This window comes from Sus scrofa, chromosome 4 (assembly GCF_054392235.1).
Source record: "Sus scrofa isolate SSC_HxYL_T2T_F1_AM1 chromosome 4, Sscrofa_HxYL_maternal_Yorkshire_Landrace_v2.0, whole genome shotgun sequence".
In the NCBI taxonomy this organism is placed as follows: Eukaryota; Metazoa; Chordata; class Mammalia; order Artiodactyla; family Suidae; genus Sus; species Sus scrofa.
Window position 1 is genome coordinate 9,974,262 of NC_139386.1, and position 21,118 is coordinate 9,995,379.

Here is a 21,118-nt window from a genome sequence, read left to right on the forward strand (position 1 = left end):
TTGCTGCAACTCCCAGAGCGAGTGTCTAGTGTCGGGGTAGAGACTCAAGCGCTTACACAGAGAGCTGCCTGGTCTGCCTCGCAACACGCTGAAGTGACCCTTTAAATCAGGCCCTGGCTTGTTTCCCAAGTTAGATTCTGGAGGTTAGACCACAGCCACGGGGCGGAAGTGTTTGTCCGTGTTCCCCCAACCCCTCAGCAAGAAAGCTCCGCTTCCCGATGAGAATCCCAGGTCCCCAGACCAAGATCACAGAGGCACAAATGTACGCAGTCCCCCGTGACATCATCCCCGGGGGGCCAACGGGGGTCCCCTCCTGTCTTCCTGAAGGGGGCTCTTACTTCCTCCTCAGCACACACCATGTGCTGAGACCCTGGTGATCCCAGTGCTAAGAGGCACATATTCCTGCCTATTGAAATGTTTCTGAAATTGAGATGCCCCTTAAAAGCACTTGTACATTTAATACAGTGTTTCTTTCGTCCTCATAAACGTAACCGAATTACAGTGCATCCGAAGTTCTGCAGCATCTTAGGATCAAGGGGATCCAAATGTGCTATCTTCCTCTTTATCCATCTCCCCACTAGACTGAAACCCGCGTAAGGACAGAGATGGAAAGATATTCATCCTGATAGTCCCAGTTCCTAACACAGGGTAGGCTCAACAGATAGAAAATGAATAAAGACATGAACAAATGAACAAAAATGTCTCTAAAGCAGGAAGATAAACACATTTCCCAAAGTCCTGGTGCACACAGATTTTGTATAGAATCTCTCTATGTTTGATTCTAAAGCATCCTGCTGACCAGAGGTCTGGTCTCTGCAGGTGACATTTCTCCCAGAAGGAAGTGCTCCGTGGACACTCTGTGTTCTGGTACCCAGGCATGTAAATATCACAGAGGAATTAACTTGGCATGTTGGTCCATCCATCAAGCTCTTGTCAGCTCAGGTGGCATGGGCAGGTGCTGTGACTGGGTCCACCTGAATGAACTGATAGAATCAAGTTCTCAGCCCTCCAAAGATTCTGCTCTGACCCTGGAAAGCCAACTACAATAGCTTCTGCCATTTCTCCCTCCTCCTCATCTCCCCACCTGGGCACATGCGATTAAAAATCAAAAGGCCTCACCCCAGTGCTCTGATAGAGGTCTCTGGATGGGAGAGGTTTCAGAAAAAGAAAAAAAAAAGGGGGGGGGATGCCCCAAGGTGACTGAAAAGGTTAATTTCTGGACCTCTCTCCCACCTGCAAAATAAAGGTGTCTAATTGCATCCCTTCAGATTAGTTAATTAAACATTCCTGAGTGTCTACTATCTGTGAGGTGTTTTGACAAGTGCTATGAACTGGGCTTCATGGAGCAACAATGCAAGAGGGAGTTCAAAGCCGCTATGATTCAGTAGCTATGACTACATGACATCTTTTGTATTCACTGCCTAACAGTAACAATAATTAGTGGAGACAGCTTTAGAGTTTATAGCGCACTTGTTTCAAAAATCAAAGCAATTCACTTGAAAGATGTTCAACATCACTAATCATCAGAGAAATGCAAATTAAAACCACAATGAGACACTGCCTCACACCTGCTAGAATGGCTTCCCTCAAGAAGACAAGAGATAAGTGTTGGTGAGGATGTGGAGAGAAGGAACCCCTTGTGTGCTGTTGGTGGGACTGTAAATTGGTGGAGCCATTATGGAAAACAGTATGGATGGTCCTCAAAAAATTAAAAATAGAACTGCCACATGATCCAGCAATTCCACGTCTGAGAATTTACCCAAAGAAAACAAAAACACTAATTTGAAAAGATAAATGCACCCCAATGTTCATTGCAGTATTATTTATAATAGTCAAGATATGGAGGGGAGCTCCCGTCGTGGCACAGTGGTTAATGAATCCGACTAGGAACCATGAGGTTGCGGGTTCGGTCCCTGCCCTTGCTCAGTGGGTTAACGATCCGGCGTTGCCGTGAGCTGTGGTGTAGGTTGCAGACGCGGCTCGGATCCCGCGTTGCTGTGGCTCTGGCGTAGGCTGGTGGCTACAGCTCCGATTCAACCCCTAGCCTGGGAACCTCCATATACCGCGGGAGTGGCCCAAGAAATAGCAACAACAACAACAAAAGACAAAAAAAAAAAAAAAAAATGGAAGCAATCTAAGGGTCCATTGATAAACAAGTATGTACACACACACACGTACACACACAAAATGGACTATTACTCAGCCATAGTGCAAAACCCTCCCATTGCTAACAACATAGATGGATTAGAGGGTATTATGTTAAGCAAAATCGGTCAGAGAGAGAAAACTACACATGATTTCACTTATATGTGGAATCTAAAAAACAAAACAAGACAAAACAGACTCAGAGGTAAAGAGAATAGATGTGTGGTTGTCAGAAGGGAGGGGGTTGGGGTGAAACAGGTATAAAGGATTAAAAAGTGCAAACATCCAATTTGCTATACAGAGGAAACTGGCACAACACTGTAAATTAACTACAATTTTTTAAAAAGAGGAAAAAAAAGAAGTACAAACATCTAGTTACACAATAAATGTGAAGGCATATAATACACAGCATAAGCATTATGGTCACCAACATTGTAATAACTGGGTATGGGGTCTGGTGGTCACTAAACGTATCATGATCATTTCATAATACATGCAAATGTCAAATCCTTAGGTAGTACACCTGAAACTAACATAATATTGTATGTCAACTCTATTTCAATTAAAATAAAAGAGCAAACCTAAAATAGACCATCCCCGACAGCCCAAAACCCAGTGTCACATGGAATAAGATAATGTGCTCATACTTATCTGCCAAAAGAAAATTAAAACCTGTCTGGAGAAGGACCATTTCACCAAGAGCCTTCACATTTTTTATACATGATATCTGATATTCAATCTAAACTGTACAGGCATGCCAGCAAATAGGAAAAAGAAAGAACAAAAACCAAGACAGGGGTCGAGGGACACAAGTGAATCTCCAGGTTATCCACAGGTTATTGGGGTTATCAGGCTTTACTATCATCAAGATTAAAGTTATCTATTCAAGGAACTAGATAGAAAGGTGGAATGGACTATCAGGAAATTTAATTCTCTTTCTAAAAGCATTAAGAGGGAATTCTAGAAATTTTTTAAAGAGTTAAATAAAAGTGAGAATACAGTAAACGGCTTTAATAGCAGATTAGAAACAACTAAAGTACAGATTTGTGCCTCAGAGTCACTAAAAATATTCAAATTAAAGAACACACACAAAATTTACAATGGAAAATACAGAAAAGATCCTAAGAGGCATTTGGGACATATTGAAAACATCTAGTATATGTGTCACTGAAATCCCAAAAATGAGAAGAGAGAGAAGCAAAACAAATCTCTGAAGAGATATTGACTGAAAAGTTTCTAAAACTATTGGATGATATCAAGCCAGAGAATAAAGAAGCTCTTTAACCCACACATGGGATAAATATAAAGAAGTCTACATCTAAGTATATCATAGTGCAACTCCTAAAAACCAAAAGAAAAGGAAAAGTCTTAAAAGCATCCAGAGAAAAAAGATACCTTATCTTCAAAGGAATAGATAAATTTGATAGCTGACTTTTCAACAGAAATTACAGAAGCAAGTTAAGGAAATAGTCTCTAAAGTGCCGAAATAAAATAACAGCCAATCTGGAGTTCCTGTCATGGCACAGCAGAAATGAATCTGACTGGGAACCATGAGGTTGCAGGTTCGATCCCTGGCCTTGCTCAGTGGGTTAAGGATCCGGCGTTGCCGTGAGCTGTGGTATAGGTTGCAGACATGGCTCGGATCTAGCATTGCTGTGGCTGTGGTGTAGGCCCGCAGCTACAGCTCCGATTGGACCCCTAGCCTGCGAACCTCCATATGCCATGAGTGTGGCCCTAAAAAGCCAAAAAAATAAAATAAAATAAAATAAAATAAAATAAAATAAAATAAAATAACAGCCAATCAAAATTCTCATACTCAGGACTGGGTCACTTTGCTGTACAGCAGAAATTAACAGAACATTGTAAATCAACTATAATAGAAAAATAAAAATCTAAAAAAAAATTTTAATTTTTAAATGTAAAATGTAAAAAATAAAAGAAAAAAAATTTTAATGTAAAAAATAAAATAAAAAATTCTAAGACTCAGTCTCCATGACCCCCGCCCAAAATAAATTTTCTTCATAAATGAAGACAAATGACCAAATGGCATTTATGCCAGAAATGCCTTTGATTTCATAATAACAATTATATTAATATAGTCCAAAAAATTAATAGATCAAAGGGAAAATGTGATTATCTCCAGTGATGCTTAAAAAGTATCACAATTCAATCTGCATTTTAAGTTTAACCACTTAAGAAAATAAGAATTGTTGAATACTTTCTTAGCAGAATCTTCCTTAGTGGGAAAACAATAGGGGCTTTTCCACTAAGGGCAGGAATAAGGAGAAAGTGTTCAGTGTCTCCTCTCCTGTTCAACAGTGTCCTGGGACTAGTAGCCAATGCAATTGCACAAGGCAAATCAACTAAGGGCATGTGAATTTATAAAGAATAAGGGGAGCAGCTCTATTTTCAGGTGATATAAATCGATGTTAAAATTCAAACAGGTAAAAGAATACAATAACGTAGCAGGTTATAAAAGTAACCTACAGAAAGTAGTAGCCCTCAGGTGCACAAATGACAACTAGTTACAATGTATAATGGCAGAGAAAACCCCGGGTTTTGTTATAAAAGTAACAAAGAAGGATAAATACTTGAGAATAAACTTAATAAAGAATATACAAAACCTATTGAGAAAAAACATTAAAACCCTCCTGATGAAAGCAGTTTGGCAGTTTCTTAAAAAGTTAAATGCAGATTTACCATAGGATTATCTAGTTATTCACCCCTAAAGAAATGAAAAGCATGTCTATATGAGGACATGTACACAAGTGTTCTTAGCAGCTTTATTTGTCATAAAAAACAAAAAAAAATGGAAGCAACCCAGAGGTTCATTAACAGGTTAGTGGATTAAAATCTTTGGTACATTCGTACAAAGAAATATTAATAAGCAATTCAAAGGAATAAACCATTAATGCAGGCAACTGAATAGCTGAATCTCAAAATCATTTATGCTGAATGATAAAAAGATGGAAAAAAATTTGCATATACTGTATTATCCATATAAAATCCTAGCATAGGGAGTTCCTGTTGCGGCTCAGCAAAAACAAACCTGATTAGTATCCATGAGGATGTGGGTTTGATCCCTTGCCTCACTCAGTAGGTTAAGGATCTGGCCTTGCCGTGAACTGTGGTGTAAGTCACAGACATGGCTTGGATCCTATGTTGCTGTGGTGTAGGCCGGCAGCTGCAGCTCAGTTTCGACCCCTAGTCTAGGAACCTCCATATGCCACAAGTGTGGCCCTCAAAAGGAAAAGAAAAAATCTAGCATATACAAGCTAATCTATAGTGACCAAAAGGATATTAGTGGTTACCTGGGGACGTGAGGGAGGGGCTGGAAGGAGGGATTGCAGAGGTATCCATGGAAACTTTTAGGGATGATAGGTATTTTCATCATTTCAATTGTGGTGAGTTTCTTGGGTGTAAGATAATACTTCTGAGTGTAGCACTTTCCATGAAGGCTCAGGCAGCGCCTTGAAATGAGCATCATGCTCCAAGTGCATGACCTTCTTTTTGCAAATTTTGGAAAGAGTATGTCAAAGGTAAGAAGCTCACAGCAGACAGATGGGTGTTCCACGCCTAGAACACCTTCAACCAGCTCTCACCCCGGATCCCAGGCAGCCCGCTGTCTAACTGGATGGTGTTTACCAAGCACATTTACGGTCTCCAGTTCTCCAAACCACCTTGCAAGGAAGGTGTTGTTGTCTACTTTCTTTCTTTATTTGTCTTTTTAGGGCCACATTCGTGGCATGTGGAGGATCCCAGGCTAGGGGTCCAATTGGAGCTGTCCCTGCTGGCCTACACCACAGCTCATGGCAACACCAGATCCTTAACCCGCTGAGTGAGGCCAGGGATCAAACCCTCAACCTCATGGTTCCTAGGTGGATTTGTTTCCACTGAGCCATGACGGGAACTCCTGAAGGTGCTGTCTACTTTCTACTGATGAGGGAATTGAGGCTGGGTCATTCTTGGTCACATACCCAGTAAGCAAAGAGAAAGCCCTAAATCTCTACCCAGTTCTACTGTCCCTGCAGCCTGGGGCTCTAGTCGCCACACTGCAGTGGTTAAGAGCAAGCCCTCAGGAGTGAATCAAGCCTGGATTAGAAATCCTCACTTGTTAACTATTGGACCTTGGGCAGGTTACTTAGCTCTCCAAGCCTCAGTATTTTTCTCTGTAAAATAAGGATAATAATGATACATACCACACAGCCTATTCCATGGATTAGAAGAGAGACTATGTCTAAAATATTTCCTGAAACATGAAATAGCGCAAATAATGTTAGCTAGTGTTACACAACAGTGTTGTCCCCCACTTTAAGGAGAGTTGGTAGCTATGCAGAGAGAAAGCTAAGTTAAAATGAGAGTTGACCCTAGAAAGAGTCTAGTATAAAAGCTCCCAATCTCAAAGGTCATATTTTTCCTTTAAATTCAGTTATTTTGAAATTTTCCTTCAATAAGATCTCATAGGCAAGAAGATTCCTTCTTTTCTGAAATGTTTTGATATCACAAAATATATTGCTTTTAGATTCCCCAGACCAATCAGAATAGGAGATTATCTTGCTGCCTTTTCTCCTCAAAGGCTGCCTGTGACCACCTGCCTGGCTCACTAATGCCTGTTCCAGCCCAGAACTGGAAATAGCAGCCCTTAGTTAACAGCAGGAGCCAAAAATATCACATTCCCTCAGTGGAATAATTTAGTCACTTTAGGCCAGACCTTTCTTTTACTGTCCTTATTTTCAAAGCAATGTTGAATGTAGGTTGATTTAGTCCTTATTCTCAGATGAAGCATCTATGTACAGCTAAAGGAAGCATAACCCCAATACCATTTTTTCCATTCATATGTCCAAATAATATGTATTCAGCCCTTAAATATCAGTACCAGGTATATATCAGGTGCTAGAAACAATAGTGAACAATCAGGAATGTAGTTCCTGCCTCCACAGACCTCTGGTCTAGCAAAGAGACAGACAGCAAATCAATATTTTTAAAATAACTGTGCAATTGCAATTGTGATAAGAGTTAAGAGGACAAACGGGGGGGGGGGCTCTGTGAGTGCTGAACAGGTTGCTGATGTGGTCCCTGAAAGATGATGCTTTCTCTCCCTTTCCCTGAGCTGAATGCAGAGAAGACCCTGGAAGTACGCAGGGACAGTCCCAAGGGAAGACACTACCCAACCAAAATCACAAAGTAAGGGACCTGGTGGGGAAGCCTCACTGGGTCAGATACATGGAGCAGAGACAGTAACTCCAGCTGGCTCATCACCTGTGGCAACCTTCCAAGGTCTACCCTGGTAATGCAGAGGCTGAAAATCGGAAAACCACATCTCCCAGACTCCCTTGCAGCTAGGATTCTGGATGCAGTTCAGAGCCCCCCTACTGGTTTTGCTCATATAGGACACAAGTTCATAACTGAGTTAACAAGAAAGAAAGGAGGCAGGGAGCAAGCTATCATTTTGCTGGAGTTGATCTAAAAGGGATGGCATAGCTCTAAGCCAACAGTTGCAGGAGCATCTTATTGATCCCTAGATCAAGGCCACAAGGCCCTAGTATGAGTTTGTAACCAATTGTCGAGAAAGAGCTACTGATTCCCTGTACCAGCAGACACTTTCCGTGCCCGCTGCTATATCCCTCTAGGGGAGCTGTGATTGACAGTTCTATACAGGCTGCCCACATCCCATCTCAAGCCCCCCAAGGACGTCTCTCTGTTTCTCTGCCTCAGGGCTTTCTCCAAAGTCATGGAAGTTGGCTCAGTCCTTAGAGACATAACCCACAACTTCTAAAGTGTTAACACTCCCAGAGCCAACCCTCAACCAGCAAAGAACAGGTACCATGCATAAGTGCCCCAGTTTCTCATCTTAAGCAGCGATCACATTGAGGTGGGTTCTACCTAGTTCCTTTCAGAATTCAGAGGGGTACCCAGTATCATGCCCACAATGATAACCTGCCCATTGGTGCATACTCTACCAGCTTTCCCCTCTTCCCTGTTTGACTCATGTCTGTCCCTCATCTGGTTCTGCTTTGGGGGATTCCAAGTAAGACCCCCAGCTTAAAGGTCAAGTTGGATATAACTGTTACCTCATCAGGCCACTACTGAAGTTATTCTGGAAGTTCTTCTGGAGACCCAGCCTAGAACTGGCTTCTCCAGCATCAGTGACCATTCTATAAGCAGTGATTCCCTGCATCAAATCTCTTCCTGGATGCAACTAGAGATTCTCATTCTAAGCAAAGTAAGGCAGAAAGAGAAAGACAGGAGTTCCTGTTGTGATTCAGTGGTAACGAACCCGATCAGTATCCATGAGGACATGGGTTCAATCCCTGGCCTCACTCAGTGGGTTAAGGATGCAGCATTGCTGTGAGCTCTGGTGTATGTCACAGATGTGGCTCAGATCCCTAGTTGCTGTGGCTGTGGCGTAAGCTGGCAGCTACAGCTCTGATTTGACCCCTAGTCCGGGAACTTACATATGCTATGGGTATGGCCCTAAAGAGACCAAAAAAAAAAAAGAGAGTGAGAGAGAGAGAAAGACAAATAACATATGATATCACTTATATGTAGAGTCTAAAATACAGCATAAATGAACCTACCTCCAAAACAGAAACAGACTCACAGATGTGGAGAACAGATTCATGGTTGCCAGGGGGGAGGGAAGGGAGTGGGATGGACTGGGAGTTTGGGGTTGGTAGAAGCAAATTATTACATTTAGAATGCATAAGCAATGAGGTGCGACTGCACAGCTCAGGGGACTATATCCAGTCTCTTGGGACAGACCATGATGGTAGATAGTATGAGAGAAAGAATGTGTATATATATATGTGTGTGTATATACATATATGTATGACTGGGTCAGGCTGCTGTACAGCAGAAACTGGCACAACATTGCACATCAACTATACTCTTAATAAAAAAATCCAAATTAAAAAAAATCTCTTTCTCATCAAAATCATTAAAGTGATTTTGTAGACTGCACTTGAACCCTGACTGTTACGGTGTGGTTTCTGTATTCTGAAAGTCCTCCCCCTGCCCAGCACTTGGAAAGGTGGCATGGAGAGCTTCTGAAGTGCTTTGGTTCCACTGAAAATGCAGCCATGTCTCCCCAGTAGATCGAGAAAACAGCTATGGCTTTACGCTTCTTCAGGGCTAATGTATATCACTATCATTCTATCTTTTGCCCAGATAGCATCCATTTACTTGTTAAAACAGCCTTTAATTTCCTATTTTTGTCTTCATTGGTCCGGATGAGACCTTTGAACTATGTTCACCAACAGAGTAATTTAAGGCGTAAGTAGACAATGGCTTATTAAGGGTTCATGAACATGACCTGTTTATGTTTTTCTCCAAGAGATGCAATGACTTCAGTGTTAAAACCAAGCAATACTAGTGGTGAGACATATGGTAAATGGGGGTGAGGCGAGGATTTCTTTTTGCAAGTTAAAATGTTGAAAATACATAAAAATACAACAACCATTATAATAAGCACCTAAATTTAACAAGTGATATCATACTTCCTTCCAGTTTGAGTTACTTTTATTAAAAAAAGACATAAAAATGCACAAGTAAATTAGAAACCCCTTATGTCACCCTCCCTATTCTAATTTATCTTCCTTCCCAAAAGCACCCTCTGTCATGAATTTTTTGTGGAACCTTGCATTTTATATATACATAATTTTGTTATAAGATTGATCCATAAATATATAAAATGGTTTTTCTGATGTATGTAAATAATACATTATATTAATTCCTCTATAACTTTTTATTTTACTCAACAATAAAAATTTTTTTAACCTATTCATGTTGGAACAGATCTGTTTTTTTATTCTAACTGTTCTGAATAATTACATTCATTTTCCCATCTATCCATTGATGAGCAAGTAGATTGTTTCTAGATTTAAGCTATTAAAACCTTTACTTCGATGGCCACCCTTACATGACCATCCCTTGAAAACATGTGTGAACATTTCATTAAGGGCTCTACTTCTAATTGGATGTGCAAAGCATACTCTTTAGGGTCTGCACATATTCAGTTTTTCTAGATGTTTCCAAACTGTTCTCCAAGGTGGTTGTAGCAACATATAATCCCATCAACAATATATGAAAGGTTTTGCTTCCTCCTACATTTAGGAATACTTGGTATTTTCAGAATTTTTTAATTTTGCCAAGCTTAGGGGTATAAAATGGTATCTTATTTTGTTGTTTAATTTGCATCTCTGTGATTTCCTATTAAGGATGAGCATCTTGTCTTAATTTATATGTGAATATAAATTTTGGAATGCCTGTGCATCATGTGCATGATTCTACTGCTGCCTCTTTCCTATTGACTCACAGAATGTGTGTATACATGTGTAATCCTGCTTACTAAGTCTATCATTATATATTGTATATCCATGACACATTTACTATTTAACAAACTAGCTAAAAACTCAGTATGTGGAGCTCCCTGGTGGCCTAGCAGCTAAGGACTTGGCATTGTCACCTGACAAGCCACAGGTGCTGCCCAAAAATAAATCAATAAATTTGAAAAATACACTTAAAAATGCTTTTAAAAAACTCCGTACCTTTGGAGTTCCCACTGTGGCACAGTAGGTTAATGATAAGGCTTGTCTCTGTGGAGGTGATGATTTGATCCCCGGCCAGGGCAGCGGGTCAAGTTTGTCTGGCATTGATGCTGTTGTGGTGTAGGTTGCATCTCCAACTCAGATTCCATCCCCTGCCGCAGATGTGGCCAAAAAAGACAAGAAGGAAGGAGAAGAAAGAAAAAACTCAATAACTTTACAAAAAGTATTCATTATTGCTCACAAGTCTACGGTCAGCTGGGCAGTTTTGTTGATGGGGCCAGGCCTGGCTAACCTCAGCGGGGTGTGCACAGGCACTGTGGCTGAATGGTGAGTTGACTAGGAGATGGCTGCTCTAGGATGCCCTCGGTCACACGCCTGGTGTTGGCTGGCTGTCAGCAATGACAACAGAGGTAATCGGTCCACAGGTCTCCCATCAGCCAGTAGGTTAACCCCACATGTTCAGTGGCACTGTCAGGGTTCCAGAATCACACAACGACCCTCAAGACCTATGCTCGAAATTGGCACAGGGAGTTCCTGTTATGCCGCAGTGGTTAACGAATCTGACTGGGAACCATGAGGTTGCGGGTTCGATCCCTGGCCTTGCTCAGGGGGTTAAGGATCCGGCGTTACCGTGAGCTGTGGTATAGGTTGCAGACGCGGCTCGTATCTGGCATTGCTGTGGCTGTGGTGTAGGCCCGCAGCAACCACATACAGCTCCGATTCGACCCCCAGCCTGGGAACCTCCATATGCCACAGGAGCAGCCCTAGAAAAGGAAAAAAAAAAAAAATTGGCACAGTGTCACTTCCTGAACACACTCTTGATCGAAGAGTGTCACAAACTAACTCAGATTCAAGGGGTAGGAAAGACACTTCCCTGAAGGAAGGACAATGGGAGGGGTCAAGAATTGAGTCCACGATTTAAATCGATCTGTCACATGCAATATCCCTCTTTACCTCTAATAATGCTTAAATATTTAACACACCTATTACTAGTGACCTACATATTTAATAGGACTTCATATTTTCCCTACAAAGCTCAAATTTATTGAGTAGCTCTATCTTGCTTCCAAATAGGATAAGAAACTTGGTATGCTTTAAATCATGAAAACTGTCCCATTCTTTTCTTTCATGCTACTGTCGTCCAAAATTTTACTTGCATCTTTTTATTTATTTATTTTGCTTTTCAGGGCCACTCCTGTGACATATGGAAGTTCCCAGTCTAGGACTCTAATTGGAGCTTCAGCTGCCAGCCTACACCACAGCCACAGCAACGCCAGATCCGAGCCGCACCTGCGACCTATGCCACAGCTCACAGCAACGCCAGATCCTTAACCCACTGAGTGAGGCCAGGGATGGAACCCGCAACCCCATGGTTCCTAGTTGGATTCATTTTTGCTGCACCACGACAGGAACTCCTACTTCCATCTTTTTATTTGAATACACAAAAAAATGTGTGTAGATGTGTAGATTTTACTTTACATAGTTAGTTACATAATTCACCAATTTCTGTGCTCACAGTTTTTCCTCGCACCTTACTACTTCCTTCCATGTTCATTTTTCGTCTTGATGAATTTCATCATTTTGTAGCTCTTTCAGTGCTTACGTGAGTCATAATTTTCTTTATTCAGTGTTTGCCTGAAAATATCTTCACCTTACTTTTACCCTTGAGCAATTGTTTGATTTTTCTCTATAATTCTGGGGTGATAGTTATTTTATCTCTGCCCTTTTGCAGTGGATGGAACCAGAGTATAATATAATATTATATACATATATTACTTCAAAGGCAGAATTTCAAATATATTATTCTTAGGAAAAGGGTAAGTTTAATAATGAATTGATTTAAAGGGATTGATTAAAGGACATTACAAGGCAAAAATTATATGACAGTACTGAAAAACAAGTATGAGAAACACCTTTATGCCATCTTAAATTCCCTCCCCCAGGCCCCACCAGCCAGCTGCCCCTATAAGAACTCTGTGTGGATAAGCTAGATGTACTCTAAATTATAAATCTGGTAGTTCCCACCATGATGCAACGGGATCAGTGCAGCATTTCTGCAGCGCCAGCATGCAGGTGTGATCCTCCACCCAGCACAGTGGTTTAAAGGATCCAGTGTTTCGCAGCTGCCATGTAGGTCGCAACTGCTGCTCAGATCTGGTTCCTGGCCTGACAGCTCTATGTGTGTGCCGTGGGGCAGCCAAAAGAGAAAAAAGAAAAAAGAAAAAAAAAATCTGAAAAAGGCAAAAGTTTAGAACTTCCTTTTCTACAGCCTTTTGCAGCATTTCCTGACACTTTGCAAAACTGCTCTCTTTATCACTTCCAGTTTAGGGAAGTGGTAAGTGCAGGATCCTTCTCAAAAGGAAGAAACTAGAAATAGTTGGTCGTGGAGGCATGAGAAAACATCTGTGCTATCTTCAAAATCACTAAGAGGAGAAGTCCCATTGGCAGGGACAATTTAACCGTAGCTCCCACCATTCTCATTTTTGGAACTCCATTCCTCTCACTCCCATCTGTCCGGATGCAACTCACAAGCCCCCACTCTTAATGCTACTAAGTGAAGCAGTCAATGAAAATTTAATACCTCATCTCCCCAGACAGAGCACTCTGCTAAACTCGATACCCACATTTAAGCACTTCTTGCCAAATGTCCATATGCTCCCATTAGCAAGACTGCACTTGCGCAGAGGCAGAGCCTAACTAATGCTCAGAACATTGTAGAGAGTCAGTGTTCAGTGCGCAACTGTGCTGCAGAGTGAATGGAGGCCCCACTCTCTTTGGGCTGATTGTCCATCCATAAAGTCAGAGAGGAGGGCAATTTGTCCTCCAGTTCCCAGGCCTCAAGTCTCCAGGAGAATGATGACTTCTCTTTAAGCCTCATCAACAAGTAACAGGAGGTTGGAAAACATTTTTAAAAATTAGAACATCCATCCTTAGGTTAGAGGAAAATGGACACATTTGTACATTGCTGAAAGAAATATAAATTCCCTTTCTAGAAAATAGTCTAATAGTATCTATTAAATAATCTGCAGACTTTCTCTCCCAGCATTTGCAATAATTTGAGAGAATTCAGTGGATAAGGACAGATACACAATCAAGGGCATTTACAGTTATAGTTACTTGCAATAGCAAAACACTGGAAATGACTTTATTCATCAATAAGGACTTGGTTGAACAACTATGATATCCATGCTATGAAATTCTATGTAGCTCTTAAAAATAAAGAGGTGTGGGAAGTTCCTGTCGTGGCACAGTGGTTAACGAATCCGATTAGGAACCATGAGGTTGCCGGTTTGATCCTCGGCCTTGCTCAGTGGGTTAAGGATCTGGCGTTGCCGTGAGCTGTGGCGTAGGTTGCAGACGCGGCTCAGATCCTGCGTTCCTGTGGCTCTGGAATAGGCCGGTGGCTACAGCTCCGATTCGATCCCTAGCCTGGGAATCTCCATATGCCGTGGGAGCGGCCCTATAAAAGGCAAAAAGACATTAAATAAATAAATAAATAGATGTGGACAGAACACTGTAAACCAACTATAATGGAAAAAATAAAAATCATCTTTAAAAAATTTAAAAAAAATAAAGAGATGTGTATGTGTTGAACTGGAGGAATGTCCACGGTATTTTATTAAGTGGAGAAAAAGTATTAAGCGGAAAAAAAAGGCAAGTCACAGAGTAATGTGTAACTTATCATCCAATTTTTCATTTAAAAAGAAAACCTGCATTACGTATATGTGAATACACACACACACACACATATGAAGGAAGAAACACATAGACATATATGTGAAAATATGGAAAAATATCCCCCCACAAAAACTCTTAATATTGATTAACCCGAATGAGAGGTTTTTCAGGGAAGATAAAGAAAATTATTAACTTTTAAAATATTCTTGGTTTGTTTGACTTATTGTAATGAGCAAGCATTACACATTTTTATAATTAAAAATATATAAGGTTGTTTTAACTGAGCACAAAGTATTCTGATCCTGTAATACAAAGAGCTTAAATAATACTATACACACCTCCATTTTTAAATTGAGATTAAACCTTCAATTTAGCCATTCACTATGCTACATTCTAGGATACAGCAGGGAACAAAACAGAGACAGACAGGGAACTTACAGTCTACAAGGTGAAACAGACATTAAACTAGTAAAATATAAAAACGATTGTGACGAGGGCTACAAAATAAAAATATGAGTTACTGTAAGAGAATCATCTGGTGGGGATGGGGCTGCTTGGATCGTGTGACCAAGGAAGTCACTCCTACACATAAACTGAGATCCCAAGGTTGAGATGTAAACCAAGAGTCTGCCAAGCAAGTTGAGATGAGTGTCCTACCAGCTCCAGGGAGGAGGTTGGGTGTAGGAAGCACCTGCTGTAGGAAGGGTGTGATCTACAAGGAAGCAGAAGGCCAGAGGGTCTGGAGCCCCCTGAGCAAGGAAAGATGGAATGATATGCAGTCAGAGAGAAAGGCTAGATACCACAGAGCTACAAATGCCCTGAGAAGGAGCTGAATTCTTGCCATAAATTACCCAGAAAAAGTTAAGGCAGAAAACTCCTGTGATGGGATTTATGTTACGAGGCAGACACTGGATAACCAGTGATACAACCCCCAACTCTGGGGACCCCAGTCAGGTGGTGGAGACATTTAAACAAAGAACTATGGTGTGTGGATCCTCCCAGGAAAGCTCCACCAAAGACAGGACATTTGACGTAGGTTTTCAAGAATGATGAAGGCTCCCCAGGCTGGGGCCAAGATGGGTGGGGTGGGAGGCAGGCAGAACAGGCAGGCAGAATGGTACACAGAGATGTGGATGCTTGCTTAAAAAGAACTTAAAGGGAAAAGCTCCACATTTCATACAGCTAGAGAATGTGGTACAGAGGAAAACAGCAACGGGGGAAGGAGATCGATAGGGCCTTCGGATATAATCCTACTTTGGGTTGTTTATCATAGGACACATGGTTTTTAAAATAGAAATGGGTAATGATCAATTTTAATAACCACCAACGTTACAAAGTGATGTTCCAATCCATCACTTCCTGAACCTTCAGTTGTGCCATAAGAGAAGATGTGATGATGATTTTGGAACTGGATTTGCTGTCATGTGGTAAATGTATGTTTAACTCCATGAGAAACTGCCAAACAATTCTTCAGAGTATGTGTACCATTTTTAACTCCCACCAGTAAAGTATGAGTGCTCCATTGACTCCACTTCTTTGCCAACACTTGATGTTGTCACTGTTTGTAATTGTAGTCCTCCTCCTGGTGTGGAGAGGTATCTCATTATGGTTAACAGTGAGCATCTTTTCATAAGCTTTTTTGCCCACTCAGATATCTTCTTTTCCAATATGTCTATTCAAGATTTTGCCCATTTTTAGGTGGAGGGTTTGTCTTTTATTATTAATATGTAGGAGTTCATAATACATTCTGAATTCTTTTATTTCACATCCAGTCTAATTCCACACAGAAGAATGAAAAGAAAAATGAAATTGACAGAAAATGAAGAAGTAAAAGAGAAGGAATATGTATATTATCTAATCTATGTCAGCCAATTTGCTGGGTAGATTTCATTTGTTGTCTTATTTGGTCCTCACAGCAGACCTTGTAAATTGGGTGTCATTGATCTCATTGAATAAATGTGGAAACTGGATGCCAGAGGGGTTGAGAGACTGGGCCAAAATTACCCAATAGGATGTTGCAGAATTTGAGCCGACAAGAATCCATATATTGACCCCTTGGATGTTAAGAGGTTGCATCTGCAGATGAACCTCAGCTCTCTCAAGATCTGGGGTCAATGGGGTTAACATAACCTCTTTAGGCCCCTCCCTAAAGAAAGCCACTTATTCCCAGGTCCCAGCTTTAACTGGAGGATATTAATCTGCTAATGGCCCTTTCAAACAAGGCTCCTGTCCAGCATCTTTCATCAAGGGACCACATCTCTGTCTGTTCTGGCTTTCAAGGGGCTGCAGATCAATATCTGTTATTCCATCTGTGAATTCTCTACCCTGAGGCAGTGGCCTCCAGTAGATAAGCCAGTTTCTTACCTTCCCATTAGCAGTAATATGTGTCTCCAATCATCTCCATGGAGGGAATCAGCCAGTCTTGTCCAACAGATGAAACTTCTAAGTGTTATGTGGGAGCTGGAAGGGAAAGACTCCAGCCACATGCAACCAGATTAGGAACTGATGATAAAGTCCTTTTCTTAAGACAAAAATCCAACATTCATCCCCATGTTTAGTGGCTTCCCATAAGCCACAGGATAATAATCACATTAACAATAACAGCAACATGTATTTCATCTAACTGGCAATCAATTAGAATTTGTACAATTACCTGTTTACTTCCAAGGAAAAAAAATCAGGAAAAAAAAAAAAAAAAGGATTAGGGAGTTCCCGCCATGGCACAGCGGAAACAAATATGACTAGGAACCAAGAGGTTGTGGGTTCAATCCCTGGCCTTGCTCAGTAGGTTAGGGATCTGGTGTTGGCCATAGCTCCAATTTGACCCCTAGCCTGGGAACCTCCATATGCCACAGGTATGGCCCTAAAAAGCAAAAAAGAAAAAAAGAAAAAAGAAAAAAAAAATCCACCCATTAAACTATGGCACATAGTCCCATGAGATGAAATGATAACACCAAACACCACCATCTTGTTGCTTTGAGATTTCTTTTGTTTATTTTAAGGAATTTGGCAATATCGGCTACCATCACTTGCAATGCTTGGTATTTGACATGCACTCTTTTTTCACAGATTGTGGTAAAAAATATAACACAGTATCATCTCTTGTAGGTGTCTCCCTTTTTAGAGACTGTAAAGGCATTTGGTCCTTGCTGCAAATAAATATAGAATTGTTGCGAGCCCACCAATGAGCACTTGCTTCACTAATTTAAAGTCTACCTCCTGCTGCTCTGTTTCCATGCCTTTATGGAGATACAATAACTTTTTAATTCAATACCAAATCTTCATGTATTCTGTTAAATGGCAACGAAATCCAACACCCGTCATTTCAACAATGCATATCATGCAGTTGAACTCAGAACAACACAAACAGCTGTATCCAAGTTCACACATGCACAGATAAAGGTAAGCCTGTCAGGAACTCACAGATATAGAGGACAAACTAGGGGTTACCAGTGAGAAGAGGGAAGGGAGAGGAGCAAGAAAAGGGCAAAGGATTAAGGGGTACAAACTACTACATGAAAATAAATAAGCAACAAGGATATATTGTACAGCACAGGGAAATATAGCTGTTATTTTACAATAACCTTAAATGGAGTATAATCTATAAAAATATTGAATCACTATGTTATACCCTGGAGCTAATATAAAATTGTAACTCAGCTATACTTCAATGACAATAAATAAAAAAGATAACCCTGTAATATCGCTGCCTGGTTGGTAGAGACTATAAAGTACCACCCACCATAAGTCACATACAAAGGTTAGATACGTTGTAACGATGACAGAAGAAGAAAAACGTGCATCTTGAAATCATGCCCATGGTCCACAGCAGGAAATGACAGAAGGGGTCTGTTCCTCACCCATGCCTTGGGTGGTCAGGGAACAACCTTTGGAGGATGCCCATTAAAGGTACTGGCCCAAGAACAGGTGGAGAGGCAGGAGGAGAAGTGTCTGTGAAAACCAAGAGGCTTCACTGATGTCAGCCACAAAGGGGAACTTGGGAGACGCAACTGGCAGCCACCGCTCATTCAATGGATGTCCGAGCTGGGAGTGCCCTTTAGAGACATGACCTATCAATTTTATAAGGGAGGAATTCGAGGTCCAAGGGAGGTAGATCCTAGCCTAAAGCCCCTTAGGCAGTTGAGGTAGAGCTGGGACCACTAGATCCCATCACTTGCATCATCCATGCCACCCCACAGTCCAAGAGGGCTGGTTGCTGAGCCTTTTCAGATTCAAAAACAAGAATCACAGCAGGTGGGTTCCTATAAGTAGACTAGGAATTATAAAAAGACCACTTTCCTCTTGGAAGACTTTTCCTTTGGCTGGAAGCTTACTTGCTACATTTAGGAACAAGACAAATGAATCAGACAGAGTTAAAAATGACTTTGAGAGATGAGCATAAGGAAAGTTCTGATGGACTCTCTCAGGACAAATTCACCAGCTAATAACCATAAAAATTCTGGCAGAAATCCATCATCCTGGTCATGGAAGACAGGTGATAAATCTGTGCTCCAAAAAGTAGAACACTGGAGTTGCAGGCACACCATGACTAATCAAAGATGGCAGGTAACAGGAGCTCACCCCAAGGAACCCAGATTTGTAATCAATTGCAGAAAAAATAAAGGAAGAATTCTGGGCCTAAAAGAAGATAGTCGATGAATCTCTAAAGGCAGGAGCAGTGGGGGAGACTATGAAAACAAAATGCTAATATCACTGTGCCCTTAATTTGTGTTGGAAACTTTATATCATTATTTGTTTATCCTTGCAGGGGTTCTTTGGGTCATTATTTCACAGATGAGGAAACTGAGGTTCAAAGAGGTTAAGTCTCTTGCTCAGGGTCTCAAAGCAGGTCAGCGGTGATATTAGTTAGAGGTCAAGGGGAAAAGAGTGTAGATGTTTTAAGATTTTGTTGTGTTCCTAATTAGGCATCAGAAGCTCCCAACCCTGTTGGAGGAGACCAAGGGAAGGGGGCATGGATCTACCCATCATTAAGTTTCTCAAGTTTGCCACTGTAGCTGGGTATAAAAGATGAATATAACACAGGAAGACACTGTCATGGTCATGCCCCTACCAATGCTCCTAATGGGAAGCAACTGTGAGGGAAATACAGAAGGTGCTACAAAAAATTTCAGATCTACCAAAACTGCTGTCAGCAAAAACAAAATGGCTTCCATTTCCCTTCTTCCTTCTATGCCTCTGGGACATGGATGTCATTGGAAGAACCTAAACCATATCTGGAAACACGCTGGCAGGCAAATAAAGGAAAGGTAGCACCCAGTCTTCCAACCCCTACAATATAGGGGAGGGTGTTGGAATGGCTCTAGGGACTCAGAGAGAATCCAGGGCAACAGTGGAGCTGGAAACCACTCAGGTTTCCACCAGCACTTAGACCTTTCCCACCAACTCTCCTTCTAAACTGAAGAAGATATGTAGGAAAACAAGCTTTTTTTTTTTTTTTTTTTTTTAAGTTAAATGCTACAGAATGGTAAGCAGCAGCTATACATCACTTTCAAAAAAAAAAAAAAGAGTAAAGAGTTAAGAACATTCCTCGGTATTTAAATTAAATAGTAGTAGAACTATATATTGCTAAGAAAGTCGATCTATACTCAAGTAAGCTGGAAAGAGTTTATGGATCATTACAAATTACTGATAAATGTGCAGGTATTGGTTCAGAAATCACTGAATCCTGAACTCCTGCATGTGGAGAAAAAAACTAAAAACCTTGCAATCTACTGACAACAACAAACCTGAAATGGCTTCCGAGTTTATGAAGTGATTTGTTTTTTTTTTTTTTGGCTGAACTGAATGCATGAAAGTGCTTTAAAAGCAGATATCGTCACTGCATGCGAAACCCGAGTCTTAAAACACATTATGTCTATAAAAGAAGAAGACAAGATCTTCATGTTTCGCCAGCAAATTTTTAAAAATACATACCCGGACAAAAATGTATTGCTTCTTGAATTGCTTATGAACTGGGGGAAATATTTAAGCAGGTTAAACCAAGGAACTAAATGGCAAATAATGTACATCTTTTATGAAACTAGAAATTGGACTGAGCTCCATAAAAGAGAGGGAATTTGAGACTGGCCAGTGACAAATTGCTAGGACAATGGTGTCTTAGCTAGTGGTGTCTTAGCTAAGACAATGGTGTCTTAGCTAATGGTGTCTTAGCTAGTGACCTTGGTGTCTTTCTTTGTGGCACAGACCACAGTGGGAAAATGTAGCTGCTATTTTGGAAAGCAGTTCTTGATCAGAGTTTATTATGTGATTTTACATGTGTTGTCTCTTTTGAAATCCACAACCAGCCTGCAAAGGATAAGACTACTCTTGCTCCATGTCACAGTAGGCATGAGCATGGACTTTGGCCCTTGGGGACAATGAGTTGGCTACCCTGGTTCTGTGCTGACATCATGTCCTCTGGAATCTCATCCCAGCTCTTCTAGCTCCTGGCTGTGTGACCTTGGTCCAATGTGTCATCTTTCTGGGACATTAACTGACATACTTATCTGACAGAATCATCTTGAGGACCATCCACATCAACCCATTAATTAATCATCTACTCTGCATCTATTCTATTAATGTATATGCTGAATCACATTAACATCATGCCTGCGAGGAATGAACTTGGAGAAAGTTAAAAGAGCTACACAAGTGCTAACCATTAGCATATCAATGTATTTTCTTAGTATTTGCCTCTTTTTAATGAAAGCCAAATGTAGCGGGAGATTTGGCTCAGTGTTCCAGTTTAC

General features: G+C 41.0%; 1 long non-coding RNA gene across 2 annotated transcripts in view; it reads right to left on the reverse strand.

Moving 5' to 3' along the window:
- LOC102163032 (uncharacterized) overlaps window positions 1-21,118 on the reverse strand; it is a 187,436-nt gene that overhangs the window by 38,668 nt on the left and 127,650 nt on the right. Inside the window, exons 7-8 of one of the 2 annotated variants that reach the window (XR_014843345.1) lie at window positions 16,734-16,843; window positions 10,692-10,843 (exon numbers count right to left, since the gene is read on the reverse strand). This is a non-coding gene — a long non-coding RNA (uncharacterized LOC102163032). Of the gene's footprint in view, window positions 1-10,691; window positions 10,844-16,733; window positions 16,870-21,118 lie in introns of those variants that run through there. The other variant, XR_014843346.1, reaches the window with a different exon arrangement.